The sequence below is a fragment of the Lepidochelys olivacea genome, assembly GCF_965140295.1.
Source record: "Lepidochelys olivacea isolate rLepOli2 genome assembly, chromosome: 6".
NCBI classification, from domain to species: domain Eukaryota; kingdom Metazoa; phylum Chordata; order Testudines; family Cheloniidae; genus Lepidochelys; species Lepidochelys olivacea.
In genome coordinates this window covers 57,816,506-57,833,794 of record NC_140416.1, presented here as the reverse complement: position 1 = coordinate 57,833,794, position 17,289 = coordinate 57,816,506, and the positions used below count along the sequence as shown (strand labels likewise).

The window sequence follows — 17,289 nt, the reverse complement described above, 5'->3', positions numbered from 1 at the left end:
TGGCACAAACTTAATTTAGACAGTATTAAAGAGAAGGCAAAACATTGACATAAAAATTATGCTAAGACACCATTCAGGATCTGCTTGGATGTATCACCCAGAAAACCACATACCAGAAAGCTACTATACATTAAAGCAATAAACCAGGGTGGATAGAAAAACAATGATTTAAAAAAATAAAAATAAAAAAATTGGATTTTTTTTATTTAAATCAGATTTTTTTGATAAAATGCTTTTTGAGGAAAAAGCCTATCTAAATATAGCTTGAATTAAGATACATTATAGCTCAAAGATATCTCATCATGGAATAGGGATTATAAATTCTAGTTGAAAACTGGACCGTGTGCTCTCAGCTTTAGGAGGCTGATTTGCACCCTGGCCTCCAAAGCTGCCAGAAGATGGAGCAAGGACAGAGTCACTGACTGGACGTTCTCACTGGAACAACCCATTAGGAGCCAGTCATCAAGATTCGGAAAAATTGTATGGGCCTGAAATCTCATCTGGGCCCTCACTACTGAGAAGACCTATGTGAAGACCCTGGGTGCTGTAGCTATGCTGAACAGGAGTACTTTGAACAGATAGTGTTATTGTCCTACCATAAACCTGAGGAAACTTCTGTGGGACAGATGACTGTCCACAAGAATATAAGCATCTTGCATGTCAAGAGCCATGAACCAAATTAACCTCCTGTAGGTAGGAGATCCTTGATGCCAACATTACCATTCGTAATTTTGATTTGCAAATAAAAACATTTAATTGCTGAAAGTCAAGAATGGGTCTCCATCCTCTATTTTTCTTGGGGACTATGAAATATGGAGAGTGGAACTCTTTCTTTTGGTACTGATTTGGTACTTGTTCTATGAACCTTGTTGGAGGAGAGAATCTGCCCCCCGACAAAGAATCTCCCCATTAGAGCAGTTCCTGAAGAGAGGCTGAGAATTTTATAGAATAGCCACAGTGGATGATTAATAGTACCCACTTGTCTGTTGTGATTGTCCTCCAATTATGGGCAAAAAGGGTGGGGCAGACAACAAAGGTTGAGGCAGCAGTAGATGTCATCGTCAATAGGGGTAGGCGGTTCTTGATCGTCCCAGGAAAAATCTCCCGGACGGTGGATGGGGCTGGATAGTTGTAGTTGTGGTAAAGGCAGCTGTATTTAGGCCTTTGTATGCTCTGACGTTTGCATGGTGGCTCGAATGATGACTGGCAGTAGAATGGTTGGGGAGACAGTCTTGGCTTGTACACCTGTTTATGGCGTTTTTGGAACCGAGATTTAAATGCTGAGAGAGCAGAGAGTTGGTCTGAAGACTTTCAATGAGTGTAGAGACTCATCAGTCTTCTTGTTAAGACCAGATGGGGATGATGAAACATCCATTGGTCCCTGTGGATCCAGTTCAATCACTCCTGCCTCATACTCTGATGGAGCCAGTAGGTGTTGCGTGAGGGAGGTATGGTGAGATTCCTGGATGGATCCAGGATGTCTCATGTAGGGATTCTATGGTCCCCAACAGAGCCAATATGAAGGGTCAACTGGCTGAGGGAGTGATGGGGCACGCCCTCACTCTGGTGGAGGACAGATTAACAAGCTCTTCTGGGCTCGTTCAGCCCTAAGAAAGCTCACCTCTAAGGCTTGCTCTGCCTGGAGGGGTGGAGCTTAAAAAGGGGAACGGCAACAGGATTACCTGCCACAGGAAGGGTCAGTGAACAAGACAACTGCCATACCTCAGCCATGATGAAGCCAGTCACAGGACTAACCATCCTGGAAACTGCATGGACCAGCTGTCAAGCAGGGTGCCCCGAAGAGATGGGCCTGGAGGTAGACCCTAATTAAATACTGTAGAGCAGCAGCTAAGCCAAGCCCTAAAAGACGGACCCCAGAAAGACTTCAAGAGACAAGCCACCTTTGCCTTTATTTTCTTTTACAGTAAGTCTCATGTCTCACAAGGGAAAGACAGAGAAAAGGACCTCTTTTTTGTTTGTCTTTTTTGGAGAACCTCTGGTGTGCTACAAACAGGGGGAGGACTTTATAAACAACTTGGATTGGCATCAGGTAGAATCAGAGAACCACAGGGTTAGAAGGCACCGCAAGGGTCTTCTAGTCTAACCCCCTGTCAAGATGCAGGATTTGTTGGGTCTAAACCATGAAGAACAGATGGCTATCCAGCGTCCTTTTGAAAACCTTTTGTGCAGGAGCTTCCACAACCTCCCAAGGCATCTGTTCCACTGTCCTACTGTTCTTACAATTGTGAAGCTGCTAAATCTGCTATGCTGCAGTTTCAAGCCATTGCCTCTTGTCCTGTTCCCTTTGCGGCAAGAGACACAACTTTTCTTAGGGTTGCCAATTTTGGTTGGACATATTCCTGGAAGTCTCATCACACAACATAATCTTTAATTAAAGATTCATCTTTCATTTCTGGAGAGTCCCAGCCAATCCTGGAGGGTTCGCAACCCTAACTTTTCTCCATCTTTTTTATGGCAGCCTTTCAAGTATTTGAAGACCGTCATGTCGTCATCCCCCCTCATGTCCTTTTTTCCAAACTAAACATACCCAGTTCCTTCAGCTTTTGCTCATATGGCTTGCATTCCATCCCTTTTATCATCTTGGTCACTCGCCTCTGGATCCTTTTGATACACTGGTGACCAAAATTGAATACCGTACTCCAGCTGAGGCCTCACCAGTTTTGAGTAGAATGGTACTATCACCTCTGATGACTTGCATGCTAGGCCTCTGTAAATGCAACCTAAAATTGCATTTGCTTTTTTTTTGCAACAGCATTGCATTGTTGACTCATGTTGAGGTTGTGATCCCCCACAACTCCCAGATCCTCTGCAACAGGGATGCCTGTGTTTGAGGCCACCGTGCTCATAGTGCCAGGTCTCCGCAGCTGCCTAGTCAAGTAATAGAATGGCTTTTCTAAACTGTCAAAATGTAAAATCTGGATCCTGAAACTACTGTAACATCAGCAAAATCCCCAAAACATTATTTCATCAAAAGATCTATACATGAGAGAGGAACGATGGTTTTGCTGTGAAGGAACTGGACTGGGACTGAGAAGAGATACATTCAATTACGCAGGTATACCATGGACTTCCTAGGATACCTTGGGCAAGCCACTTAAGGTCAGAGTTTAAAAAGTGCTCAACACTCACAAATGGGGACAAATTTTCAGAGGAGTTCAGCATGTTGTGTGCCGGGCTCTTTTGAATATCTTCCCATAAATGTCACAGGTGGAGCTGCTGCATGCTGACCACTTTTGAAAATCTGGTCCTTATTTTACATGCCTAAATGGGAGCAGAGCTCTTTGAAAAATCCAGACCCACTTGTGCATGCTAAATGCTTGAAAGTTTGGCTTTGATTTGGTGAAATCCCAGCTCTCTATACCTCAGTGCCCCCTCTGTCAAATGAGGTTAATATTTCCTCTCTCTCACTCATAGAAATGTAGGACTGGAAGGGACCTTGATAGATCATCCAGTCCTGTCCCCTGCATTGAGGCAGTACTATTATCTAGACCATCGCTGATAGGTGTTTGTCTAACCTGTTCTTAAAAACTTCCAATGACCGAGATTCCACAACCTCCCTAGGCAATTTGTTTCAGTGCTTAACTATCCTTACAGTTAGGAAGTTTTTCCTAATGTCTAACTTAAATCTCCTTTGCCACAATTTAAGCCCACAATTCTTGTTCTGTCCTCAGTGGTTAAGGGGAGCAACTTTTTACATACTTGAAGATTGTTGTTATCCTCCCCCTCAGTCTTCACTCCTCTAGACTAACAAACCCAGTTTTTTCAATCTTTCTTCATAGGTGATGTTTTCTAGACCTTTAATCATTTTAGTTGCTCTCCTCTTGACTTTCTCCAATTTGTCCATATCTTTCTCAAAGTGTGGTGTCCAAAACTGGACACAATACTCCAACTGAGACCTTATCAGTGCTGAGTAGAGCGGAAGACTTACTTCTTGTGTCTTGATTACAACACTCATGCTAATACATTTGAGAATGATGTTCACTTTTTTTTTGCGCAACAGTATTACATTGTTCACTCATATTTCATTTCTGATCCACTATAACCCCCAGATTCTTTTGTGCGTACTCCTTAAAGGCAATCATTTTCCATTTTGAATTTGTGCAGCTGACTATGCCTTCCTAAGTGTAATACTTTACATTTGTCCTTATTGAATTTCATTCTATTTATTTCAGAACATTTCTCCAGTTTGTCAACATCATTTTGAATTCTAATCTTGTCCTCCACATCACTTGCAATTCCTCCCAGCTTGGTATCATCCGCAAACTTTGTAAGTGCTCTCTATATGCCATTATCCAAACATTTATGAAGATATTGAAAAGAATGGGCCCCAGGACAAATCCCTGAAGGACCCCACTCAATATGCCCTTCCAGCTTGACTTTGTATCATTGATAACTACTCTCTGAGTACAGTTTTCCAACCAGTTGTACACCCACCTTATAGTAGATTTGTCTAGGTTATATTTCACTAGTGTGTTTATGAGAAGGTCATGGGAGACAGCATCAAAAGCCTTACTAAAGTTGAGATATAACACATGTACTGCTTCCCCGCTACCCACAAGGTCTGTTACCCTGCCAAAGGAGGATATTAGGTTGATCTGATGTGATTTGTTCTTTACAAGTGCTAATTGACTGTTACTTACCACTTCATTTTCTTCTTAATGCTTACAAATGTATTTATTATTTGCTCCACTATCTTTCTGGGTACTGAAGTTAAGCTGACTGGTCTATAAATTTCATGGCTTGTCCTTATTGCCCTTTTTATGATAGGTACTATACTTGCCTTTTTCCACTCCTCTGGGATCTTGCCTATCCTCCACAAGTTCTCAAAGATCTCTTCAGCCAGTGCCTGAAGTATTCTTAGATGTATTTCATCAGGTCCTGATGACTTCTAACTTGTCTAAATAATTCTTAGTGTTTTCTTTCCCTCTTTTAGGCCACGTCTATATGTACAGCACTTCAGCAGCACACCCGTACCAGTAGAGCTGCGTCACTGCAGTGTGTCTGGTGAAGACTCTCTATGCTGATGAGAGACAGCTCTCCTGTCAGCATAAAAACGCATCTCCACGAGCAACATAAGCTTTGTCAGCGGGAGAAGTTCTCCATCTGACGTAGCACTGTGCACACAAATGCTTGTGTCAGTGTAACTTATGTCACTCAGGGAGTGGAATATTGATACACTTTGCCGACATAGGCTGTAATGTAAACATAGCCTACGAGTCAGATCCTACCCCTGTTACACTGATGTTCATTAGGACAGGTTTCAGAGTAGCAGCCGTGTTAGTCTGTATCCGCAAAAAGAAAAGGAGGACTTGTGGCACCTTAGAGACTAACCAATTTATTTGAGCATAAGCTTTCATGAGCTACAGCTGAAGTGTAGTGAAATGATGAAGTGAGCTATAGCTCATGAAAGCTTATGCTCAAATAAATTTGTTAGTTTCTACGGTGTCATAAGTCCTCTTTTTCTTTTTGATGTTCATTATGTTATTCACCCAATCACTGCTAAGTTTTTTGGTGAAAACTAAAACCAAAAAAAAAAAGGCATTTTACTCTTCGGTCATTGCTGTGTTTTCTGTTATTGTTTTTCACTCCTCACTAAGTAATGGACCTATCCTGTCCTTGGTCTTCCTCTTGCTTCTCATATATTTGTAAAATGCTTTCTTGTTACTCTTTATATCCCTAGCTAGTTTAATCTTGTTTTTTGGCTTGGCCTTTCCAATTTTGTCCCTATATGCTTGTGGGGTTTTTTATATTCATCCTTTGAAATTTGACCTACTTTCCATTTTTTGTATGATTCTTTTTTGAGTTTCACCATGTCTTTTCTATTTTGATAAGCTCTTCAGAGCAAGAACAGTCTTTTATTGTTTTTGTACAATGCCTCGCTCAATGAAGCCCCTATCTCAGCTGGAGGCTCTAGATCCTACTGTAATACAATAATAATGTCAAAGATTCCTTCCTTTAACATAAACAGACCAACTGAAATGCATGAGACTATTGTACATATTTTCCTTCAGTTTGCTATTTTATATGTATCATCTCTATACATTTCAAATGCTATGAAATGGAGAGGTTACTTACATGCACTATAACTGGACTTTGAGATGTTTTGTCCATGTGGGAGCTCCACTTTGCACATCAAAGCACTTTCAATCCAAGATTTTTGGTAGAGTATCTGCTGGGTCAATGCCTGAGCCCTATATATCCTCATGCTCTAATCAATCAGAGGGCCTATGGGGAAGACAGACCAAACACCACTCCAGTTCCTTCTCAGCTATGAAAACCATTCAAGGTAAGGACTCCAAAGAAGAGGGGAAGGAGAAAGGGTAGTGAAGCACCCATAGGGATAAAACACCCTGAAGAACTCTAGTTACTGTACAAATAAGTAATCTCTCTTTCTTTAGGTAGCTCTCCCTATGGAAGCTCCACTTTAAGTGATTCCCAAGCAGTGTCCCAACTACAGAGGTGAGTGCTGAGGAGATGGCTCTAATACTGATTGGAGAACAGCCACACCAAAGGCTGCATCTCAACTAGGAAAAAGTGTACATAGACAACTAGGTGGCAGCTTTACACGGGTCTGACGTGTATGTTTTTAAGTAGAGCAACAGAGCTACCCTAGTGGAATGGGAAGACACGTTTGCTGGGGATGCACTCCAGAAGCTTCATAACATGTCAAAATACACACACACTTTCATAGTCTGAGTGGAAAGAGGGGCTCCCTTCATCTGGTCTGCAAGAGAGAGTGAGTCTAGGATAGGCTCTGAAGAACATGGTCCTTTTGAGGTAGAATGCAACAGCTCTTCTCATGTCCTGAGTGTGAAAAATAGTTTCTTGTCCTGAAGTGAGAGGTTTTGGGGAAAACACTAGCAACTGAATGTCCTGATTGACATGCAAGTCCAAGGAGATCTTGGACAGGAAATGAGATTGGGGACATAGAATCATCTTGTCCCGGTTACATACCATGTAGGGTAGATCTGTCAAAAGTCTCCCAAACTCCCCTACCCTTCTGGCCAAGTGATGGAGAACAGAACAACTTCCCATGGACTTAAAGGGTGGTTCCTCAATACATTGAGAAATAGATTAAGGTCCCAGGTGGAGTAGGCTCTCTGATGTGAGGAAGGTTGGTCAATCCCTTAATGAACCTTGAAGTGAAAACCCTTCAACTGATAGGTGAAAGGCGGTAATGTCAGCCAGCTGGACTTTGATAGAGCTCAGCGACAAGCCTAGAGTTTAATTCAGCATGTTTTCAAGTATGTGGGTGATATGTGACTTGGAGGGAGAAATTGCCAACTGGATGTTCCAGCAATGAAATCTCTTCCACTTTTGCAGGTAAGACTTTCTTATGGAAGGTTTACGACTAGTTAGTTGGGGATTGGTCCTGCTTTGAACAGGGGGTTGGACTAGATGACCTCCTGAGGTCCCTTCCAACCCTGATATTCTATGATTCTATGACTATTCAACAGCATATTCTGTACTTCAAAAGAACAATCCTTTTCTACACCCGAGAGACATCAAGAAGCCAGGCCTTGAGACATAGCAAGGAAAGATTGGGGTGAATTATTGTGCCTGATTCTTGGGCCAGTAGGTCTACTGTCAAAGGGAAACAGAGGTGGATTCAGACACAAGGAAATCAGATCCAGGAACCATATGTGCCTCAACCATGCTGGTTCTATGAGGATAATTACCAATTTTTCTTGCTTTAGTTTGTTGAGTAGCAACAGCATCAGGGGATAGGCATACAGCAGAATTTGAAGTAAAAAATTTAGGAAGGCATCTCCCAAGAAGAGTTTCAACTGTGTCTTCCTCCTCAAACAAAATCAACAGCATTTTGTGTTGGATGGTGCCCCAAAGAGGTCTATCTCTGGGAAGCCCCAAGTGAGAAAAATCTTCAGTAGCATAAAACCACATTTCCCATTTTTGATCCTGACAGAAATGTCTGCTCAGCATATCTGTATAACGTTGTTCAGACCTATCAGATATGTCACTAAGATGTTTATTTGGTGGGTTATACACTAGTTCCAAAGTTTTATTGCCTCTGCACACAAGGATTGGGATCTTGCTTCTTGTCAGCCCTCTTGCAAGTAGGCGGGATAATGACCCATGTTTTCCATATTGCTTGGACTAGTGACAGCAGGAGGTCATTTATAGGTAAGGTTACCTTGCTTTGGAGAGAGGTGCGTAGGTTATCCACCAAAGCATATTATGGTTCCTGCACCACTTCCAAGGAGATCTATAAGGATTCAACTACCTTCTTCATGAGTTCTTGGAAAAAATTCAATTAATCCTCACAGGAGGAGGGAGGGAACATACCTGCCTCATAGGGCAAGGAAGAGGACATAGATAGCAGGGCCTCCTCCACTCTCAGCTCTTGTTCTTCTAAGGGGTCCTTTTGAGGAGGGGGGTTCTGGGGTACCAGTGGCTGCCTTCCTTGGCGGATCCTCTTACATGAGGGTACCCTATAGAACAGGCCTCTGTACAGGACCCAAGGATTACAGAAGGCCCAACAACATACCTAAAGGCCTTACAGGCAACATAAAGGAAAGGAGAGGGGCCCCAAGGTGCTCCTGCTATGAAGGTTGTTGGGTCAGTTGTCAACTGGTATCTGGGGTCTCCGCCTTAGGATACACTTCAGGAGAGGGAGGTTCAAACAGAAAGGTAATGGAATCTTTGATGGAGATCTCGGAGTTCAAGATATTTTCCCCCTGTTTCTAGGGAGGGGGGCAGAAGCATTGGTACCAGTGGCTGTGTTGTATTGGTGGTTGAATTGGTACTGGCAGAAGGGCCTTCATCTGAGATTGGGGCAGCACTGAAGGGTACATCGGAACCAGCAGAAAATCCCTCTTGGTCCTTCTCAACTTAACACCATACATGTGTCTGCCCTCATTTTGCTGCTGTGCCCACACCTTATTCAGGAATGAAAGGGCCCAAAGCAGCTGAAAAGCTGTGTGTGCTGTGCAAGCAGCGAGAGGGGAAGAGATGGAAGGGCAAGAGTGATGGAGACTAAACAAAGCAGGACCACATATCTCCACCAAGTGTTCCAAGGCTCACCATGGAGAGAAAAAGTGAGCAAGTAACTGTTTCCATTTAACCACAAATCCACATAGGAGAGGAGTAACAGACATTTACTCAATTAGAATCATAGAATCATAGAATATCAGGGTTGGAAGGGACCCCAGAAGGTCATCTAGTCCAACCCCCTGCTCGAAGCAGGACCAATTCCCAGTTAAATCATCCCAGCCAGGGCTTTGTCAAGCCTGACCTTAAAAACCTCTAAGGAAGGAGATTCTACCACCTCCCTAGGTAACGCATTCCAGTGTTTCACCACCCTCTTAGTGAAAAAGTTTTTCCTAATATCCAATCTAAACCTCCCCCACTGCAACTTGAGACCATTACTCCTCGTTCTGTCATCTGCTACCATTGAGAACAGTCTAGAGCCATCCTCTTTAGAACCCCCTTTCAGGTAGTTGAAAGCAGCTATCAAATCCCCCCTCATTCTTCTCTTCTGCAGGCTAAACAATCCCAGCTCCCTCAGCCTCTCCTCATAACTCATGTGTTCCAGTCCCCTAATCATTTTTGTTGCCCTTCGCTGGACTCTCTCCAATTTATCCACATCCTTCTTGAAGTGTGGGGCCCAAAACTGGACACAGTACTCCAGATGAGGCCTCACCAATGTCGAATAGAGGGGAACGATCACGTCCCTCGATCTGCTCGCTATGCCCCTACTTATACATCCCAAAATGCCATTGGCCTTCTTGGCAACAAGGGCACACTGCTGACTCATATCCAGCTTCTCATCCAGCCATAAAAATTCTTCAGGTTATATTCAGCAATAGTTTAGCACTGCTAGGCTTCCCGTGTCCGTATGTGAGGCAAGAGATAGGGTGTGTGTCCAACAATAGTTATTCTCTATAGTTATTCTCTACCCTCCTCTCCATGACCAAAACCCTTTTACTTGCAGGATCAGCATGAGGACTTAGATACTTTACTAATTTTTACGTTTCTACAAATGCACCACAACACGTATCTCTAGGGTTGTTGTTTTTTTGTGGGGGAGGAGGTTAATTCAAATGTACAAAAATTAATGTCAATTATTTCCTTAAGAGTTCTTCTGCTCTCAAGCAGGTGCTATATTGCTTTTATACTATGTCCTAGAGGTCAACAAATCTGGACTCTGGCAGACTAACATAAAAATTGAATTTCAGAATTAAGGGTACTCTACAAAGAACTTCTTGCCCTGAGCCTCAGATGTTCTGATCTAGAGACTCTTCACTTTCTTCTGAAGGAGATGTGGTAAAAACAGGGAGGCCACTGGAGTAATGGGAATATGAATTGGACCTGCTCTACCTGGTACTAATATGATCATCGGTACTGGGGTCAGTGTCCAGGTCAATGATAAAGGCAGGTGCTTCACAGAAGCAAAAAATGGAGAATATGATTCCCGACAAAATGGTAAGGCCTTTGTAACAACATATAGCTTTGGTGCCAAAAGAGCTGACAATATCATTACCAAGGATACAGGCATGAGGGTAGTGAGTGTCACTACATACAATCTAGATAGGCTCAGTACCAGAACCACAGATACAAAAACAGACAGTGGTGCTTCACTAACAGTACTGGTGTGATAAGTACCGATTGTATCAGTATCATAGTAGCCAGTGCTGTGGAGAGTTAATCATGAGATCTCACTACAGAGGACCTTACGTTCACCAGTACGGTACCAGAAGAGATCGGAGATAAGTCCATGTCCACATTGTGTTCAGTAACTTCACTATCAGAAAGGGTGTTCTGAGAACAACTTTAAAGTCTTGAGCTACCTTTATGTCTGAAAGTCTGGTAGTTTTATAAGGTTTGGATGCCAAACTTGGAGAAGGTGAGTTGCGTATTTGCTCCTTGTGGCAATTACATTCCTTCTTACTTGTGACTCCAGAGGGTTTTGTCAAAACAGAAGATTTGGTGGCTGTTTCAACCATCCAGGAAGATGAAACTGCAGAAGCACTCAGAGGATCTCTCATCCTTTTTAGTCTCTCATCATTCAATGATTACCTGTTCTGTTCATTCCCTCTGAAGCACCTAGCATAGGCCACTGTCAGAAGACAGGCTTCTGAGCTAGTTGGACCATTGGTCTCACCTACTATGGTTGTTCTTGTGTTATGTTCTTATATGGCTGTGAAGCTTGGGTCAGAGGCTGGGTGCACTGATTGTGCAAGGAAAAGCATCCTGAAGCAAGACTTTCTTGTTTTAAATATGTGAATTTATTTTGCAGCTCTAAAATAGTCTGCAAGTGTCATACCTATCAGGGATGTGTGCTTCCTTCAGGCACATCAAACATCTTATATGACCATCAGTCGGCAGCATGACAGCTTCACAAGATGGGCAATTTTTTAAACCCAAGGAGTTACGGTTTATCATCGTGAGCGAACTGATACCAAGTACTTCCCAGGGGGAAAAAATATTGTTCCCAAATATTGTTCCCAACTGAAACTACACAAGAAGTACTTAACTAAACAAACTACTGCTAACTAAATAACTGACTATTTAAAATGTATTTACAAGGACAGGAAGGCAAGCATGCTAAAAGAGGAGAGCTTCGACTCATAGCCATGGGCAGTGAGAAGGAACTGAGGGTAGTTGGGTGGCCTGACCCTTTTTGCCCTCAGTTGGAAGTACAATGACATACAGGGTTCAAGCGCTGCCCCAACAGGTATTGCTGATTAAAATCTCTATCTTGAGGCACTGGGCAAGCACTTACCAACTATGGAATATCTATATCTATCTATATATGAAAAATCACTTGAAGAAGAATCACAACTCATTCAGTTTTAATCTCCAAGTATCAGATATGAACAGTAATCAATAAATCTGAAAAACAACTTACCTTCTCCATGACAGTAGGAAGTAGAAACAGTTGCATGATGGGCTTCTAGGGAAATAACTGTTTCCTCTGATCCAGCAGTCAGTGAAATTAACTGCTCAAAAAAAGCCAAACAAACAAATTAGTCATAATTTCAATGACTGCATTTTATTCTGTAGTACAGCAAGCACGTGCCACATCCCAAAGTGCAACTGCAAAAGTACAATATGGCATATTGTTGAAGTTAAAAATGATATATCCACTGTCTTCAACTCTACTAGTTTTTGTTCAACTTGTATATTGCCAAAATGGCACCAAATAACAGAAAGCACTTATGTATTGTCAGAATAATCTTTTTGACCTATTAGTTCTTCAATATTTGTTACAAATACACTAGAAAGATGATATCTGAGAATAGCTTTATTAATAAATTTTAACATCTCAGAAACAACTCTAAGGTGATCCCAAAAAAAATAAAAGATGCTCTTGACTGGGAACACATATTTATATATTTCCTAGATAAAATTCTGTCAATATTAAACTACCAAAAATCAATCAAGTTTAGTAAATTAAAATATCTAATTTTTGATGTACATATCTAGTGGGTGCATCCTCACAGAGGGCTTGTAATGCCAGTAACACTACTGTTTTGGATCACAAAAAACTCTGCGTTATCCATCCCTCATTTGTGTCTCCATTTTAATCCCACCATTCTCAAATCCCCATAGCACAGCTTCTATCCTTCCAGATAAGAGGTTCTAAACAGAAAAATGATCAGCCAGATGTGCATTGGCTGAACCACTGGAACACACTGAGCCACTTCTCCACATCACCTTAAAAATTAGGACAAAGCCTCCATGGTGCTCCAAAACCCAAATATTGAGATACTGTTGTCTCCTACATACAACAGTACAATGAATAACCACCATAACTTTTGGCTAGCTCAACTCTAGTTATTGTATGAATGGGATTTCCAGTAGCCACTGCAAGTCATAGCTACAGAAATAAGAACATGTTTTTGAAGGAGGTCTACAGGACATATAATATACAGCTGATAATTACTTGAGACTATATACAATTCTCTTTTAAAATATAATCTTGAATGTTCTGAATCCACTGTTTTCCCAAGTTTGATCTACTTTCCACTCAGATCAAAACTGCTTGAAGATGTGATGGATTGCTCCTATAAAAGTCGCCCATTTTTAACAGTAGGCAGCAATCATTTGCAGGTCAGTTAAAGAAGAGGCTGCAAATAGTATTGTTGGTTATCTATTCTGTTTGTAATTCTAAATACTCTGAATCCCACAGCTCTTAGGCCCTATTCGAGGAAAATACTTAAGCGTGCATTTAACATAAAGCATGTGCTTACATCCCAATAAACTCCAATGGGACATAAGGACATGATTATGCATTATCCTGAATTGGGGCCATAGTCCCTGAACTTCCCATAAATACATTTTCCTGTAAATTTTCTGTTATGCAATACAGCCGAAAGAGTATTGGATTTCTGCCCTTAAGATGCCTTAAATTCTGCTTTTCCTTCATCAGGTTCACATAAATAGAACACAACAGGCAATCATAAATATGTATGAACACAGTATCTTCCCTGACAGTAAAAAAGTACCAAATTTAGTGTAAAGGCTATATTTAGTTGCAAATCAAAATGTTTTAATCGTTACTAACCAATGAGAATCAATCTTTCTTTAGAAAAGATAACTAAAAATGTACAAATACAAATAGGACTAAAATAATTATTTAAATCATGGTTTCCTGCTTGCTGATTTAAATAATTAATTTAGATTATTTAAATCACTTTGATTTAAATCAATCCCAACCAGGTTGTGTAAACGCTGTAATATTACTACTAAATAATTTGTTGCAAAGATACAGAAAAGACTGTGCCATAGGCCAAAGACTCCCAAACTGTGATCCTTAGACAATTAGTGGTTCACCAACCACATGCTGGTAATTTACAAAGAGAGAGATTGCCAGTTACATTATTTTGGTTTCTCCTTATTTACAACTACTAAATTGAATTAAAGGACAGATAAACAACTCTGAACTTGGACTAGTTCAGATGGAAATGGGAAACAATTATTTAAAAATAAATAAGACTCATGCCTATCATATGCCTTTATAAATTTTGATATTATGAGAATAATGCCATCCTTGTTTTTATTTTAGATATGCTATTAAAAAAGAAAAAGGAAAGATGTATAGAATTTCTATAATATACTCCATAAAAGAGGTGGAAAACGTATTTTATATACATTTTTAACATTATTTTTAAATTAAAACTGCTATAGTTGCAACAGGGATGTCATGCAATTGTGAATGAAACGGGAGGTGATTCCATTGAAATGAAAAGGAAAGAAAATGGTCCAGAGAGAACAATTATTAAATATGTGATCCACCCTATAAACAAGTTTGAGAACCCCTGCCAGAGAACCTAGGCTAGAAATAAATTTAGTTTTTCCTATCAGCCATGTAAGCACTGATCAGTGTTACAGAGGCAACATACTGTCTCATGAGGGAGGAACACAGAAGAGTCATTTTAGGAAGCAGTGGAGAAAGCAGATAAAGCAGTCTGCACTTCTGTTTTCAATGTCTCAGTAATGCCTTTTAACTATGGCTGTCAAGCGATTAAAAAAATTAACCACAATTAATCCCGCTGTTAAATAATAGAACAACATTTATTTTTCAGTGTTTTCTACATTTTCAAATATATTGATTTCAATTACAACATAGAATACAAAGTGTACAGTGCTCACTTTATATTTATTTATTATAAATATTTGCAATGTAAAAAACAAAAGAAATAGTATTTTTCAATTCCCCCATTACAAGTACTGTATTGCAATCTCTTTATCATGAAAGTTGAACTTACAAATGTAGAATTATGGACAAAAATAATTGCATTCAAAAATAAAACGATGTAAAACTTTAGAGCCTACGAATCCACTCAGTCCTATTTCTTAGTGAGCCAGTCGCTCAGACAAACAAGTCTGTTTACATTTGCAGGAGATAATACTTCCCACTTCTTGTTTATGTCACCTGAAAGTGAGAACAGGCATTCACATGGCACTGTTGTAGCCGGCGTTGCAAAATATTTACGTGCCAGATTTGCTAAAGATTCATATGTCCCTTCATGCTTCAACCACCATTCCAAAGGACATGCTTCTATGCTGATGACAGGTTCTGCTCAATAACGATCCAAAGCAGTACGGACTGACGCATGTTCATTTTCATCATCTGAGTCAGATGTCACCAGCAGAAAGTTGATTTTCTTTTTTGGTGCTTCGGGTTCTGCAGTTTCCACATCAGTGTTGCTCTTTTAAGACTCCTGAAAGCATGCTCCACACCTCATTCATCTCAGATTTTGGAAGGCACTTCAGATTCTTAAACCTTGAGTCAAGTGCTGCAGCTATTTTTAGAAATCTCATACTGGTACCATCTTTGCGTTTTGTCAAATCTACTGTGAAAGTGTTCTTAAAATAAACAACATGTGCTGGGTCATCATCCGAGACTGCTGTGACATGAAATATATGGCAGAATGCGGGTAAAACAGGACAGGAGACATGCAATTCTCCCCCAGTGAGTTCAGTCACAAACTTAATTAACACTTTTTTTTAAATGATCATCATCAGTATGGAAGCATGTCCTCTGGAATGGTGTCCGAAGCATGAAGGAGCATATGAATGTTTAGTATATTTGGCACGTAAATACCTTGCAATGCCAGCTACAAAAGTGCCATATGAACACCTGTTCTCACTTTCAGGTGACATTGTGAATAAGAAGTGGGCAGCATTATCTCCCAGAAATGTAAACCAACTTGTTTGTCTTAGTGATTGGCTGAACAAGAAGTAGGACTGGGTGGACTTGTAAGCTCTAAAGTTTTATATTGTTTTGTTTTTGAGTGCAGTTATGTAACAAGAAAAAAATCTGCATTTGCAAGTTACACTTTCACAATAAAAAGACTGCACTACAATACTTGTATAAGGTGAACTGAAAAGTATTTCTTTTGTCATTTTTACAGTGCAAATATTTGTAATCAAAAATAATATAAAATGAGCACTGTACATTTTGTATTCTGTGTTATAATTGAAATCAATATATATGAAAATGTAGAAAAACATTCAAAAATATTTAATACATTTCAATTGATGTTCTACTAATTAACTGTGATTAATTTTTAATTAATTGCATGAGTTAACTGCGACTAATCGACAGTCCTACTTTTAGCTATTAAAAATGAGACAGATATCAGTCAGAAACACACCTGGGTGAAAACTACCAATATCTACTCTTAGCTATTCTAATGTCTTCGGTAGATGTATTTATTTGCATGGAAAATATGGGCCCGAATAGTCAAAGGTGTTAACATAATCCAATCACCAAAGAACATTAAACACTCAAATAATGTTCAGAGTTTGGTATACAGAAATCTTAGCCTGTTTAGTACCATGAGAAACACATCATCAAAATCTTCTTAACATTTTATTAAAGGACACAGAAAAAGAAGGAAAAACAGTTAAGCATTTGAAATGTAAATATTAAATAAGGTTTTCATTTTAACAACATCCCTTGCTCCCTTTAGTGGGAGACAGGTTTCAGAAGGAAAAATCTCTTGTTTGACAGTCTCTTAGATTGTATTAAAGATGGCAAAAACTGTCCTTTTGGAGAAAACAGAAGAAGTTAGTAGAGATGGGCTGGAGCTGTTATTGTTGCTGTTTAAGTCCGATCCCATTTCTTAAGAACACAAAACAAGGTAAACACATACAAAAGGGGAGAGAAAACAAACAGCAAAGATAGAAAATGCAGCTTCTGTCTGTGGTGCTGAATTTCACTTGCAACCTCACGGGTAGAAAAACACAGGCTCAACACATGGTCTTAATAGCCACTTGGAGAGCTGACTAATTTGCACCAGCTTCAAAAAGCTTAGATGTTTTAGTTGCCTCTCTGGTCACAGGCTTAAAGCGGTGTTGCAAAATATACAATCTTAGCTGGCTAAGTCAGACACTTATTAGACAGAAGGAAAAAGGAGAGAGGAGGAGGAGAAGAAGATATAAAATAGAGAAAGAGAAGGACATGTGGGGTGTGGGAGGAAGACAGTCTCACAACCCAGGTAATGTTTGGGATTCAGATGGAACTGGTGAAGGTGCCATGTCATCTGTCTCCCTCTCTCTGGCTCAGTCTGGTCAGGACATCTCTCAGGATCAGAATGATGAAGGCCCGAGATCCCAGGAGATGGTGGGGATCCCAGCTATGTTTCATAGATCCATAAGTTACAAGGCCAGAAGGGACCATTGTGATCATCTAGTCTGACCCCCTGTATAATACAGGCCATAAAACTTCCCCAAAATGATTCCTAGACCATATTTTTAGAAAAACATCCAATCTTGTTTTAAAAATGGTCAGTCAGC

The 17,289-nt window shown here is 40.3% G+C and overlaps 1 protein-coding gene across 4 annotated transcripts in view; it reads right to left on the bottom strand.

The window, feature by feature from the left end:
- The window catches only part of FUT8 (fucosyltransferase 8), a 291,572-nt gene that overhangs the window by 142,526 nt on the left and 131,757 nt on the right, over nt 1–17,289 (bottom strand). For all 4 annotated transcript variants that reach the window (XM_084631225.1, XM_084631223.1, XM_084631227.1 and 1 more), the window contains exon 3: nt 11,891–11,981. The gene's annotated coding sequence lies outside the window, so the exon portion shown is untranslated. The remainder of the gene's footprint in view (nt 1–11,890; nt 11,982–17,289) is intronic.